Source organism: Hemiscyllium ocellatum, chromosome 16, assembly GCF_020745735.1.
Source record: "Hemiscyllium ocellatum isolate sHemOce1 chromosome 16, sHemOce1.pat.X.cur, whole genome shotgun sequence".
NCBI classification, from domain to species: domain Eukaryota; kingdom Metazoa; phylum Chordata; class Chondrichthyes; order Orectolobiformes; family Hemiscylliidae; genus Hemiscyllium; species Hemiscyllium ocellatum.
Genome location: NC_083416.1, coordinates 78,131,451 through 78,143,582, shown reverse-complemented (window position 1 = coordinate 78,143,582; position 12,132 = coordinate 78,131,451). Strand labels below are relative to the sequence as shown.

The window sequence follows — 12,132 nt, the reverse complement described above, 5'->3', positions numbered from 1 at the left end:
CTCAAACCCTCCATTCCCAGCAACATCCTGGGTAAATCTTTTCTGAACCCTCTCCAATTTAATAATTAGGACATTACCACTGGGTGGGGGCTTGCTGTGTACAAATCGTTTGGCGCGCTTCCTACATTTCAGTAGTGCCTCACACTAATAAGTTAGTAAAAGCCAGAAGAACTGTGGATGCTGTAAATAAATAAAAAACATAAATTGCTGGAAAAGCTCAGCAGATCTGGCAGCAATCAGAAATTAGAGTTAATGTTTCAGGCCCAGTGACCCTTCCTGAGAACTGGTGTTAATTCAGAATGACTGGTGCATCTGTAAAGGAACCCAGTTGTAATGTCTGAATGAGAACTGCATTTACATAGGGCCTAAAATGTAGGAAGATGTCCCAAGGTGCTTCTCAGGAATGTTATCAAACAAATATTTTACACCAAATCAAGTAGAGAGAACATTAAGGCAAATCAAAAGGAGTACTCTAAAGGTTGAATGAAGGATTTCGAAGCAAGGAGTTTTATGAAAGGAACTGCAGAGCTCCAGGTCCAAGCAGCTGAAGGCAGATTTGCCAGAGGTTAAGCATTGACATTGGGAGTGTACGTGATGGTCGATTACAGACGTAAGCAGCAATGATAAGAAAAGGTGCAGTCACCATAGTACTGCCAGCCTACAGGGCTGCTCTGTCATTACAGAGAGATGACTGATGTGGATTGACCTGAAGGTCACCATGCCTCAGGTGAAGGGAGAGGTTGAAAAGGAGAATCCTTCCTGGTAATCTCAGTTGGTGCAGGTTCATAGTTCCTTGAAAGCAGAGTCACAGGTAGATAGGATAGTGAAGAAGGCGTTCGGTATGCTTTCTTTTATTGGTCAGAGTATTGAGTATAGGAGTAGGGAGGGCATGTTGTGGCTGTACAGGACATTAGTTAGGCCACTTTTAGAATATTGTATGCAATTCTGGTCTCCCTGCTATAGGAAGGACGTTGTGAAACTTGAAAGGGTTCAGAAAAGATTTACAAGGATGTTTTCAGGGTTGGAGGATTTGTGCTACAGGGCGAGGCTGAACAGACTGGAGCAGTTTGCCCTTCAGCATCAGAAGCTGAGGGGTGACCTTACAGAGATTTATAAAATCATGAGGGGCGTGTATAGGGTAAATAGGCAAGGTCTTTTCCCTGGGTGGGGGAGTCCAGAACTAGAGGGCATAGGTTTCGGGTGAGAGGGGAACGATTTAAAACTGACCTAAGGGACAACTTTTTCACGCAGAGGGTGGTACGTGTATAGAATGAGCTGCCAGAGGAAGTGGTGGAGGCTGGTACAATTACAACATTCAAAAGGCATCTGGATGGGTGTATGAATAGGAAGGGATTAGTGGGATATAAGCCAAATGCTGGCAAATGGGATTAGATTAGTTTAGGATATCTGGTCGACATGGACTAGTTAGACCAAAGGGTCTGTTTCCGTGCTGTACATCACAATGAACCTATGTTGTCAGGGTCACTCTGCATTGCAATCCAGACTTCCAGCCAACTGAACAAACCAACATCCACACCCCCTCCCTCCCCCCACAATCAACACACAGGCCATGGTGGGAAGGAGGAAACAACAGTGTGGATTTTAACATGAGTAGTGAGTCCACATAGGTCAGGAGAAGGGGAGAACTGGGCATGGTTTACATTAGAGCAGCTGCTAGAATTTACATCAAATCCCTTACAGAAGAATCATCTGATAATACAAAATGGAACTGAATCGGTTTTGGGCTTGGTAAGATTTTTAAACAATAAATTGACTACAACTGAATTGAAGTGTGTAGATCATTAAAATCTACATTTTTCAATCCCCTCCTCTAGTTCAGACAGTTTGAACCACAGAGAGACCTCCTCGTCTCAGGAGTCGTCTAGTTTCCTTACGCAATGGGATTTCCCCATCAACGAAAGACATCAGAAACTCAGAGTTTAAGAACTCAAGACAGTTCAGCTGCACTTATTACAGACATTGCTTCGGTGAGTTATCTCTTTTGTTAAACACAACATTTATTTGCAGTACACTCTGTCACATTCTGGGACTAGAGTTACCCATACTCTCTTGAGCTTATTTTCACACTTTGTAAGTGAGTGACTTTTACATGAGTTAAAATTGGGCCTAGTCTCTTTGGCAAAATGTTCCTGTATTTTTAAACAGCTGCAAAGGGTTTATCTTCTTTTAACTGTAAAGTTCAGTTCTCCAGCTTACTGAACCCCAATGCATTTTAATTTATTTCATAATTAGCTCCACCTTTGAAAGCAGGCGTATTGTGTGTTGAGAGTTTTGTGATTTTAAACTAAAGTGAAAATGAACTTTTATAGACATAATTGGCTCTTAACTATCCATCAAAGCAATGCAATATGATCTTGGGCCCTAATGTTTTGTAAGAACTGCTACTTAATATGTCTTGTGTGAATATCTAAGTTGAAATGTATAATTATGTATTTTTGTGTAACTTTGCCTCTTTCATTCAAAAGGTTATGAAAGGTGATTATTTTTATGTTTGACCATGATGTGAGGTAGCCTAACATCTGTTGTTCATTGATGTCAACATTGATCGTGGACAGGGTGAATGTTGAGGGTGGTGGATGTGGTGCAATGAAACAGGCAGATGTACCCTGGATGGTGTCTAGCTTCTTGAGAGTTGTTGGAGCTGCCCCCAACCAGGCCAGTGGGTAATATTCCATCACACTTCCGACTTGTGCCTTGTAGATGGTGAACAGGCTTTGGGGAGTCAGCAGTTAAGATATTTGACAGAGAATTCATAAGTTCCAATCTGTTCTAGTAACCGCGATACACTTTCAATTTGTAAGTTTGATCACAAAGAAAGATATAATGGAAAATGCCACTGCTGACTCTAATCACCTGTACAAGTTAGACAGGTTTGACCTGTATCTAGAGTTTAATGTGATTTAATTGAAACATATAAGATCCCGAGGGAACTTGACTGGGTGGATGTGGAAAGCATGTTTCCTTTTGTAAGAGAATCCAGAACTAGGGGACATAGTTCAAAGATAAGGAGTTGCCTATTTAAGGCAGACATGAGGACTTCTTTTCTTCTCTGAGCGGGTTGAGTGTATTTTGAATTCCCTTCGACAAAAAGCATACATGTAGGAGCTTTAGGCAAAGCGAGAAAGATTCTTGATGACCAAGAGGGTGAAAGATTATCGCGGATGTGCAGGAATGTAGAGTTGAGGTTAAAATTAGATCCACCATGATCTCACTGAATGGTGGAATAGGTTTAAAGGGCCGAGTGGTCTATTCTTGCTGCTTGGCGGTATGTTTGAACAGTAATCCGGTGCGTGTGGGACAGGTACAACACGTGGGAAGAATAGCTCCAAGGGAACATTTTCGCTTCTGTATCCAAATTGGAAATCTGGTTAAACCAGCAGAAGTTCTTTTCTCTATGAATTTTTCTTCATAAATTGAGGCTCGAATAAGGCATTCAACAAGGGGCCTTTGGTGATTATTTGGATAGAAATAGTGTGCAAGGGTCTGGGGGGAGAAGCAGGCGTTTCGCACGAAGTAATGAAGCTTGTTAAATGAGCTGGCACAGGAAACATGGACCGAATGGCCTCCTTCTGCACTTTAGCAATTCAGTGATTCTATCATTCCTTTCCTTTGGAAGTGACCTCTCTGATCTGCAACATTGCTGAATCAAACAGGGAAAGAAACAAGGGAGCTAAGCCAAAGCATAGAGAACACTAGGAGCAGGACAGTGGCTCAGTGGTTAGCACCGCTGCCTCAGAGTGCTAGGGTTTGATTCCAGCCTTGGGTGACTGTCTGTGTGGAACATTCTACCCGTGTCTGCGTGGGTTTCCTCCGGGTGCTCCAGTTTCCTCTCACAGTCCAAAGGTGTGCAGGTTAGGTGGATTGGCCATGCTAAATTGCCCATAGTGTGTAAGCTAGGTGGGTAAGGGAAAGGGTAGGGATGTGGGTCTGGCTTAGACCCTTTTCAGAGGGTGGGTGTGGGCTCTGTGGGCTGAATGATCCCTTTTTGAACTGTTCGAATTCTTTATCATATCCCAACTCTGGGACTATTAATTTACATAAGGAGATATGAGAACAGGGGAAAGGGTCAAGGAGAGAGATTTGAAACATTGGTCTGGTACAGCTGAAGATTTAGTTGAAAATGCCTGAGGGGTTAAAATCAGAGATGCAAAATGAGCAGAACATGGTGGAGCGGGCTGATTTACTCCAACTGGTTGGATTGGAGGATGTTCTAGAGATAGGGAAGGAAGAGGCCATCAAGGATTTTGAAAACAAGGATGTGAATTTTAAAATTGAGGGTTTTCAGGATTGTGAGCTAAAGTAGGTTCCTGAGCATGAAGAGGACTTGGTGTGAGTTAACATGTGGGGGCTGCAGAATATTACACAAATTATCTTTCTTTCAAACATTGTGCCAAACTATGAGATATTTGGGAGAGGTAAGGAAAGTTCTAAGGAAGGTTTTTAAATCCTGGTAATATTTCCACTTTTCCCCACTTTGACCATAATTATTCCCATCGCTGGTCTTTGAATTCCCCAAGGACTTGGTCACAAATCTCCCCAGTTCCATCTAACTGCATCTCCAGCCTTGTTCCAAGATTAAGCACAATTTAGATTCCCCTTTGAGGACTGATACATGTTCATTTCATTTCAAAGAGACAGTTATTGTTGCCAGCGATGGACTCTTGTTGGGTAAGGAGCTGTGCATTTTTAATGTCTCTCTCTGGGAATAAACGTGAGACTGAGTACGGATTGATTGGAAGTTGAATATTTCAGGACTAGTCTTTCCACTTTTGGAAGAGATTTTAAACTGAGGTGTTGTCTATCTACTTGGCGGATGGAGGTGCTGATGGAAGGAGACGAGGGTACAGCCTCAGAGTGAAGAGACAACTCTTTAGAACTGATTTGAGGGAGAATTTCTTCAGCCAGAGGGTGGGGAATCTGTGGAACTCGTTGCTGCAGAGGGCTATGGAGGCCGAGTCACTGAGTGTCTTTAAGACAGAGATAGACTGGTTCTTGATGAGTGAGGGGATCAAGGATTACAGGGAGAAGGCAGGAGAATGGGGTTGGGAAACGTATCAGCCATGATCGAATGGTGGAGCAGACCTGATGGGCCGAGTGGCCTCATTCTGCTCCTGCTCCCTTTGGCCTAAAATTCCCTATTGGTATTTCTACAATGAGCTGGAGGAATTCTCTGCATATCCCTGGGTCAATGTTTACTATACAGCCAACAAAAGATCCGTCAACATCCCCTTGCTACTTGCGAGAGCTTGCTGTGCTCAAAATGATTGTTCTGTTTCCTGTATCATGGCACTGACTACAGTTCATAACATGTCTGATTAGCTGTGAAATGATTTGGAAAGACTAAGGAATGGTAAACTCTTCCTTGCTATTTGTTTGAGCGGGTTTTGTTGGAATGAGTATATTGTCGATGAGTTGTTTCTGGTGATCCTGTCTTTGCCAGGGTGGATGTATCTGGGAGGGAGGGAGGGATAGGGCTGCACCTCCTCTACCAGTGAGACTCTCTGTGGCACCAGAATGGGGGAAACTTGCCGTTGTTTCATATCTACACTCCAATTGTCTGGATTAGAGTGATGCTGGAAAAGCACAGCAGGTCAGGCAGCATCCGAGGAGCAGGAAAATCAACGTTTCCGGAAAAAGCCTTCATCAACCCATCTGATGAAAGGCTTTTGCCCGAAACTTTGAATTTCCTGCTCCTCAGATGCTGCCTGACCTGCTGTGCTTTTCCATCACCACTCTAATCCAGACTCTGATCTCCAGCATCTGCAGTCCTCACTTCTGCCTAGTCGATTCTACACTGCAATTGTCAACCTTGATCACAGCCAACAAACCTCCAACGTCATTAGTTTAAGGAATCATTGGCTCTTCCTCACTTCAACAATGATATCCATTCGCACTCTTCGGTTTCCAATGTTGGTCTCCATGTGAATGGAGAGACTGATTTATTACCTGCACATCTTTCAGTACATCCCATGAGGTAATGGAGGTTGGAATGGAGAATTTGCTTCCTTTTCTCTCCTTCTCTGCTCCTGGTCTACTTCATGGTTAAGTCGTTGCGGGTCAAAGCAAGGCGCAGTTTGATAGACAAGTTGCCACCATTTCGAACGATTGGTTCCTCCCAATCATTAATGTCAATGTGGTCGCTCTTCAAGGAGATTGTCTTAGAGGTGTTTTCTTGCTCCCCCCCGGAGTCTGGCCATTGGAGACTTAAGGAGACAGGAACTGAGGGATTAGGTACATCTTAGTTACTGGGACATGGTGTCTGTTCCTTCAAAACTGATTTTGCCTAAACCTTTGTGGAAGTGGCTTCAAGAAAGACATTGGAGTCCATTTGCTGGTCCTCCCATTAAACCTGGTGGAGGCACTGTGAGTGAACGTTTTCTAGCATTCTAACACGTTGCTGATGTAGAGGACTCACTGCAATACAGAACCATGGTGATGCAGAGTGCTCTGTACACTCATTTGTGGATCTGTGAAGATTTTTGTTGTCGCGCACTCACTGTTGTAGTTTGTTGAGGGTTGCAATGGCACAGCTGACCGGGGCTGGATTTCCTCAACAATATTAGCCCAGTGGAGGAGATGACCACCGAATTGTTCAACATATTACGGTCTCCCTTCAACATATTTGGTCGCCTTCTTCTGCACTGGCGAGCCACATGGTCTTCCTTTGCTGCTTTTGCTTTTGGTGATTTGGTTGGAACTGCCCTTTGGCTGGCACCTTCCCCCAAACCTTTCCACAGTGAAATGGTCACCTCGGAATGAGGAACTCCCAACAGCATCACTTGAGGGATCGTGGGAGCATGCGAGCATCGCCACTGCATCAAGATGGTGATCCATGGATAAGTTAAAGAGTGGGATATCTTAGAACCATAGAACGGTTGAAGCACACAGGAAGATGGTTCTGGTTGTTGGAGGTCAGTCACCTCAGCTTTGGGATATCTCTGCAGGAGCTCCTCAGGGTAGTGTCCTAGGCCCAACCATCTTTAGCTGCTTCATCAATGACCCTCCCTCCATCTTAAGGTCAGAAGTGGGGATCGTCAATGATGATTGCACAATGTTCAGCACCATTCACTGCTCCTCAGATACTGAAGGAGTCTGTGTCCATTTGTAATAAGACTTGAACAATATCCAGGCTTGGGCTGATAAGTGGCAAATGGTATTTGCCAGGCAATGACCATCTCCATCAAGGCAGAATCTAACTAACTATGTTTGCCATATAATGACCATTGCCAAACACTTCTCTATCTGCAACCTGGGGTCCTTATTGACTGGACTCTGAGCTGAACCCATCACAAATACTCTGGTTCCAGAGCAGATCAGGAACTGAGAATCCTGCAGCAAGTAACTCCTCTCCTGACTCTCCAATCCCTGTCCACCATCTACAAGGCCCAAGTCAGGAGTGTGGGGGAATACTGTCAGCCAATTGGATAGGTGCAGCTCTAACAACACTCAGGAAACTGGACCCCATCCAGGACAAAGTAGCCTGCTTGATCAGCACCTCATCCACAAACATCCACTCCCTCCACTACCAACGTTCAGTGTATATTACCTACAAGACGCACTGCAGAAATTCACTACAGATTCTCAGACAGCACCTTCCAAACCCATGACCACTTTCATCCAGAAGGGCAGAGGCAGCAGATACATGGGGACACCATCCTCGTTTGGAAAAGTAATAGTGTTCCTTTCACTTCACTGAGTCAAATCCTGCAACTCCCTCCCTAATGGCATCGTGGGTCTTCCTACAAACAGGCTGCAGTGGTTCAAGAAAGCAGCTCACCACCTTCTCAAGGGTAACCAGAGATGGGCAATAACCACTGGCCAACTCAGTGATGCCCACGTCCCATGAATACATAAAAATAAGGAGCTTATTCAGCCCTCATGAGTATACTGGCTCCTTGCAGGAACAATTCTTCTTGTACCACATCTCCATCTTTCCCCACAGCCCTGCCAGTTTTTATTAGGCAGACAATTAGTCCAGTTCCCTTTTCAATGCTGTGGTTGATAGTGCTGAGGCAGGGACAGTGTCAGCAATTAGCAATGTAAAAGCATTTCTCTTCACATCACCTTCAGTCCTGCTGTGGATATCGTTTGGAATTCTCTGAAAGGGGTGGAGGTCAAAACATTAAATACTTTCAAGAAGGAGTTAGATACTGTCCTTAGGGCTAAAGGGATCAAAGAGTATGGGGAGAAAGCAGGAGTAGGGTACAGAGTTGGATGATCAGCCATGGTCATATTGAATGATGGAGCAGGTTTAAAGGGCTGAATGGCCTCCTCCTCATTCCTCTGTCACCCTACCTCCGTGGCCTTCTGGTTATTGATCATTCTGCCAATGAGAATAGTTTATCCCCTTCCACTGTGTCAGACCCCCAGAGTGTTCTCTTCAGGGAGATAGAGCGGCGGTCTACCCCTGTGACTGAGGTGCCTCATCCCTGTGTCCATGCCTCATGCCTTCTGCTCATCTGTCTGAGCTGTGAGCATTCTCCCAGTCAGCTTCGACTGACTGCGTTCAAATTCTGTATCACCGAATGCTTGTAATGAGTCAGAACCTTCTGGGGAGAACGAGGGAGAAACCTGACAAGTTTTCAGAAATTCTGTCCAGAAGCAAACAGTGTGCTCATTTTTCTGAGGATACATCTCCAAGAACACCAGCTTTCACAATGTCCCCAGCAGATGAAGTCAGCCAGGGGCTTATTAAATCACAATCGTTTTAACTGCCGTCCTAGTGGTTTACTGAGAGGGTATACTGGGATGTCAAACTCCCTTGCTTAATTTTTCCCCACCCATTTAATCTTCCCCTATAAGCCCATGCATACTGTGTCTACCCAGCTTTAAGCTCCATTCACTGGGAAAGGGACAGCAAGGGGAAGCTGCAGCTAAGGTGAGGTACAAGAAGTGGGCTTTGTAATAGAGCAGGGTGAAAGTGAGGACTGCAGATGCTGGGGATTAGAGTCAAGAGTGTGGTGCTGGAAAAGCACAGCAGGTCAGGCAACATCTGAGGAGCGGGAGAATCGATGTTTCGGGCAAAAGCCCTTGCCTGAAATGTTGACTCTCCTGCTTCTCGGACACTGCCTGACCTGCTGTGTTTTTTTTTAACAGAGCAGCAGGGTGGGTTTAAAGGGAAAAGACACCAGCTCGCAAATAAGATATAGAACAAATATCCAACATGTCAGCTCAAATCCATACTCTCAATAGACTCAACCTCATAATACATGATTGATTGACCTCAGTATAGAATCTAGAGTGCTGAAGTCATAGACTTACAGAATTATGCAGCACAAGTTATACCCTTCAGTCCAACTCGTCCATATATCCAAAATTAAGCTAGTCCCATTTGCCAGCACGCTGCCCATGTCCCTCTCCACCCTTCCTATTCATATACCCATCCAGATGCCTTTTAGAATCCCTACTGTGTGGAAACAGGTCCTTCAGTCCAACAAATTCACACTGGCCCACCCGCCTACATTTACCCCTGACTAATGCACCTAACCTACGTATCCCTGAACACTATGAGCAATTTCACATGGCCAATCCATCCTAACCTGCACATCTTTGGAATGTGGGAGGAAACCAGAGCACCCGGAGGAAACCCACGCAGACACGGGGACAATGTGCAAACCCCACACAGACAGTTGCCTGAGGCTGGAATCAAACCCGAGTCCCTGGCACTGAGAGACAGCAGTGCTATCCACAGAGCCACTGTGCCGCCTCTTTCAAATGTTGTAATTGTACCAGCCTCCACCACTTCCTCTGGCAGCTCATTCCATACACGCACCACCCTCTGTGTGAAAGGTTGCTCCTCAGGTCTCTTTTACATCCTCTCCCTCTCACATTAAACCTATGCCCTCTAGTTTTGGACTCCTCTACCCTGGGGGAAAAACCTTGTCTATTTATCCTATCCATTCCCCTCATGATGTTATAACTTCTATGAGGTCACCCCTTAGCCTCCGAACACCGCAGGGAAAACAGCCCCAGCTTATTCAACCTCTTCCTATAGCTCACACCCTCCAACCTTGGCAACATTCTTGTAAACCTTTTCAAGTTTAATGACATTTTTGCTATAACAGGGAGACCAGAATTTAATGCATTATTCCAAATGCGGCCTAACCAATGTCCTGTAGAGCTGTAACGTGACCTCCCAACTGCTATACTCAATGCACTGACCAATAAAAGCAGCCCTTTCATTTTATTCTGTCAAGAAGGTGGTCCCATCATGCAGCACCTGAATTGAAAGCTCACAGTTTTGAATCCCACGCCAGGAATTGATGGTCAGGGAAGGTGTGATCATCACACTGTCAGCCTGCAGAGTTGAGGATCACCCTGAACTCCCTTCCAACACATGCCAATGGCAGACGGTGAGGACAAGAGAGTGCCCTGACTGAGGTTCGCTAAGCAGGGACGTCACGAAACTGGTGTTCTTGGAAACATATCCTCCGAAAGTTAGCATCCAGCTCACTTCTGGACAAGATTTCTGAAAACTCGTGAGGCTTCTCACTCATTCTCCCCATCACTCTGTGACTCATTGCAAATATTCAGTAACGGAAAGAGTATTCAACTCTCTACAATCACTGAGGCCCTGCTATAGGAAGGATATTATTAAGCTAGCGAGGGGTCAGTGAACATTCACCAGGACAGTGCCGGGAAGGGGGGGGTTTGAGTTATAAGGCGAGGCTGGGACATTTTTCGCTGCTGCGGAGGAGGTTGAGGGATGACCTTGTAGAGGTTTATAAAATCACAAGTGGTACAGATAAGGGGAATGGCAGGTGTTGTTTCCCTAGCGTGGGGGATTCCAAGACTAGGGGGCATGTTTTTAAGGTGAAAGGAGAGAGATTTCAAAAGGACAAGAGGAGCAACTCTTTTACACAGGGAATGGTCTGGATGTGGAATAAATTTCCAAGGGAATTGGTGGATGCAAATACAGTTACAACATTTAAAAGACATTTGGGTAAGTACATGAGAAAGCAATGTTTAGAAGGATATTGGCAAGCAGGTGGGACTGCTTTAGTTTGGGAATATAGTCGGCCTGAACTGATTGGACTGAAGGGGCTGTTTCCACGTTGTATGACTCCCTAATCTCAAGGCAACGTGTATGTGAATGTTGTTATAGCAGCTCAGACTCATTGTGGGATAGTCAGAGTGAGTCAGACTCGCACCCCATCCTAGCTGCTTCCTTGTTTATCTGTGGGTGAAGGGTGCTGTCAGTCTTCAGGCAGAGAGCAGAGGAATTAAAATGATAGTTATTTATATATTTAATGCTTACAGTTGTACAATCTCTAACGCAAACACAAAACTAAAACCCCAAAGAACTACTGGACATCAGAAACAAAAACAAAAATTGTTGGAGAAACTCAGCAAATGTGGCAGTGTCTGTGGAGAGACCCTGCTTTAGAACTGGAACTGAAATCTCTATTGGTTTGTGCTTTAAGGTGTTTATTAGTACAGACCTTGAGTAGCAATTTGGTTTACTTGAAGCAATCCCACTGTGCAGACCCACTGTGCAGAAAGAGGTTGTTCAGCCCATCAAGCCTGCACTGACCCTCCAAACAACATTCCACCCAGTCCCCCACCTTATCCCAGTAACTCTACATTTACCATGGGTAATCCACATAACCTACAGATCCCTGGACACTATCTAGCACATAGAGTCAATCTACCTAACCTGCTCATCTTCGCGCTATGAGAGGAAACCAACAGAGAGAGAGAGAGAGAGAGAGAGAGAGAGACAGAGAGAGAGACAGAGAGGGAGAGAGAGAATGTGCAAACTCCACACTGACAGTCACTCAACTGTAGAATTGAACCCAGGTCACTGACACTGTGAGGCAGCAGTGCTAACCACTGAGCCACTGTGCAGCCTGACATGCATTTACATACAGTGCCCTGTTCATCACAAATGGAGAGAGCATTGAGACACATTGCAGTTGTGTCAACTTAACATATTGGTGACTGCCATTCTCCGATTTAATCCCTCAGAGCATGCTTTGATCAGGATCAAATTGGTTAATTTAAAATCGGTTAATAAAGTGTTAAACTAGTCTCATTAATAATTATGGTAACTGTCATTGATTGGAGGAAAAACCTATCTGGTTCACTAGCTCACTGGGGTGGCATGGTGGC

The 12,132-nt window shown here is 44.9% G+C and overlaps 1 protein-coding gene across 1 annotated transcript in view; it reads left to right on the top strand.

Annotated features, from left to right (window-relative positions):
- The first annotated feature begins 1,908 nt into the window (after positions 1-1,908).
- The window catches only part of tnip1 (TNFAIP3 interacting protein 1), a 115,286-nt gene continuing 105,062 nt past the window's right edge, over positions 1,909-12,132 (top strand). The window contains exon 1 of the mRNA XM_060837426.1: positions 1,909-1,988. The gene's annotated coding sequence lies outside the window, so the exon portion shown is untranslated. The remainder of the gene's footprint in view (positions 1,989-12,132) is intronic.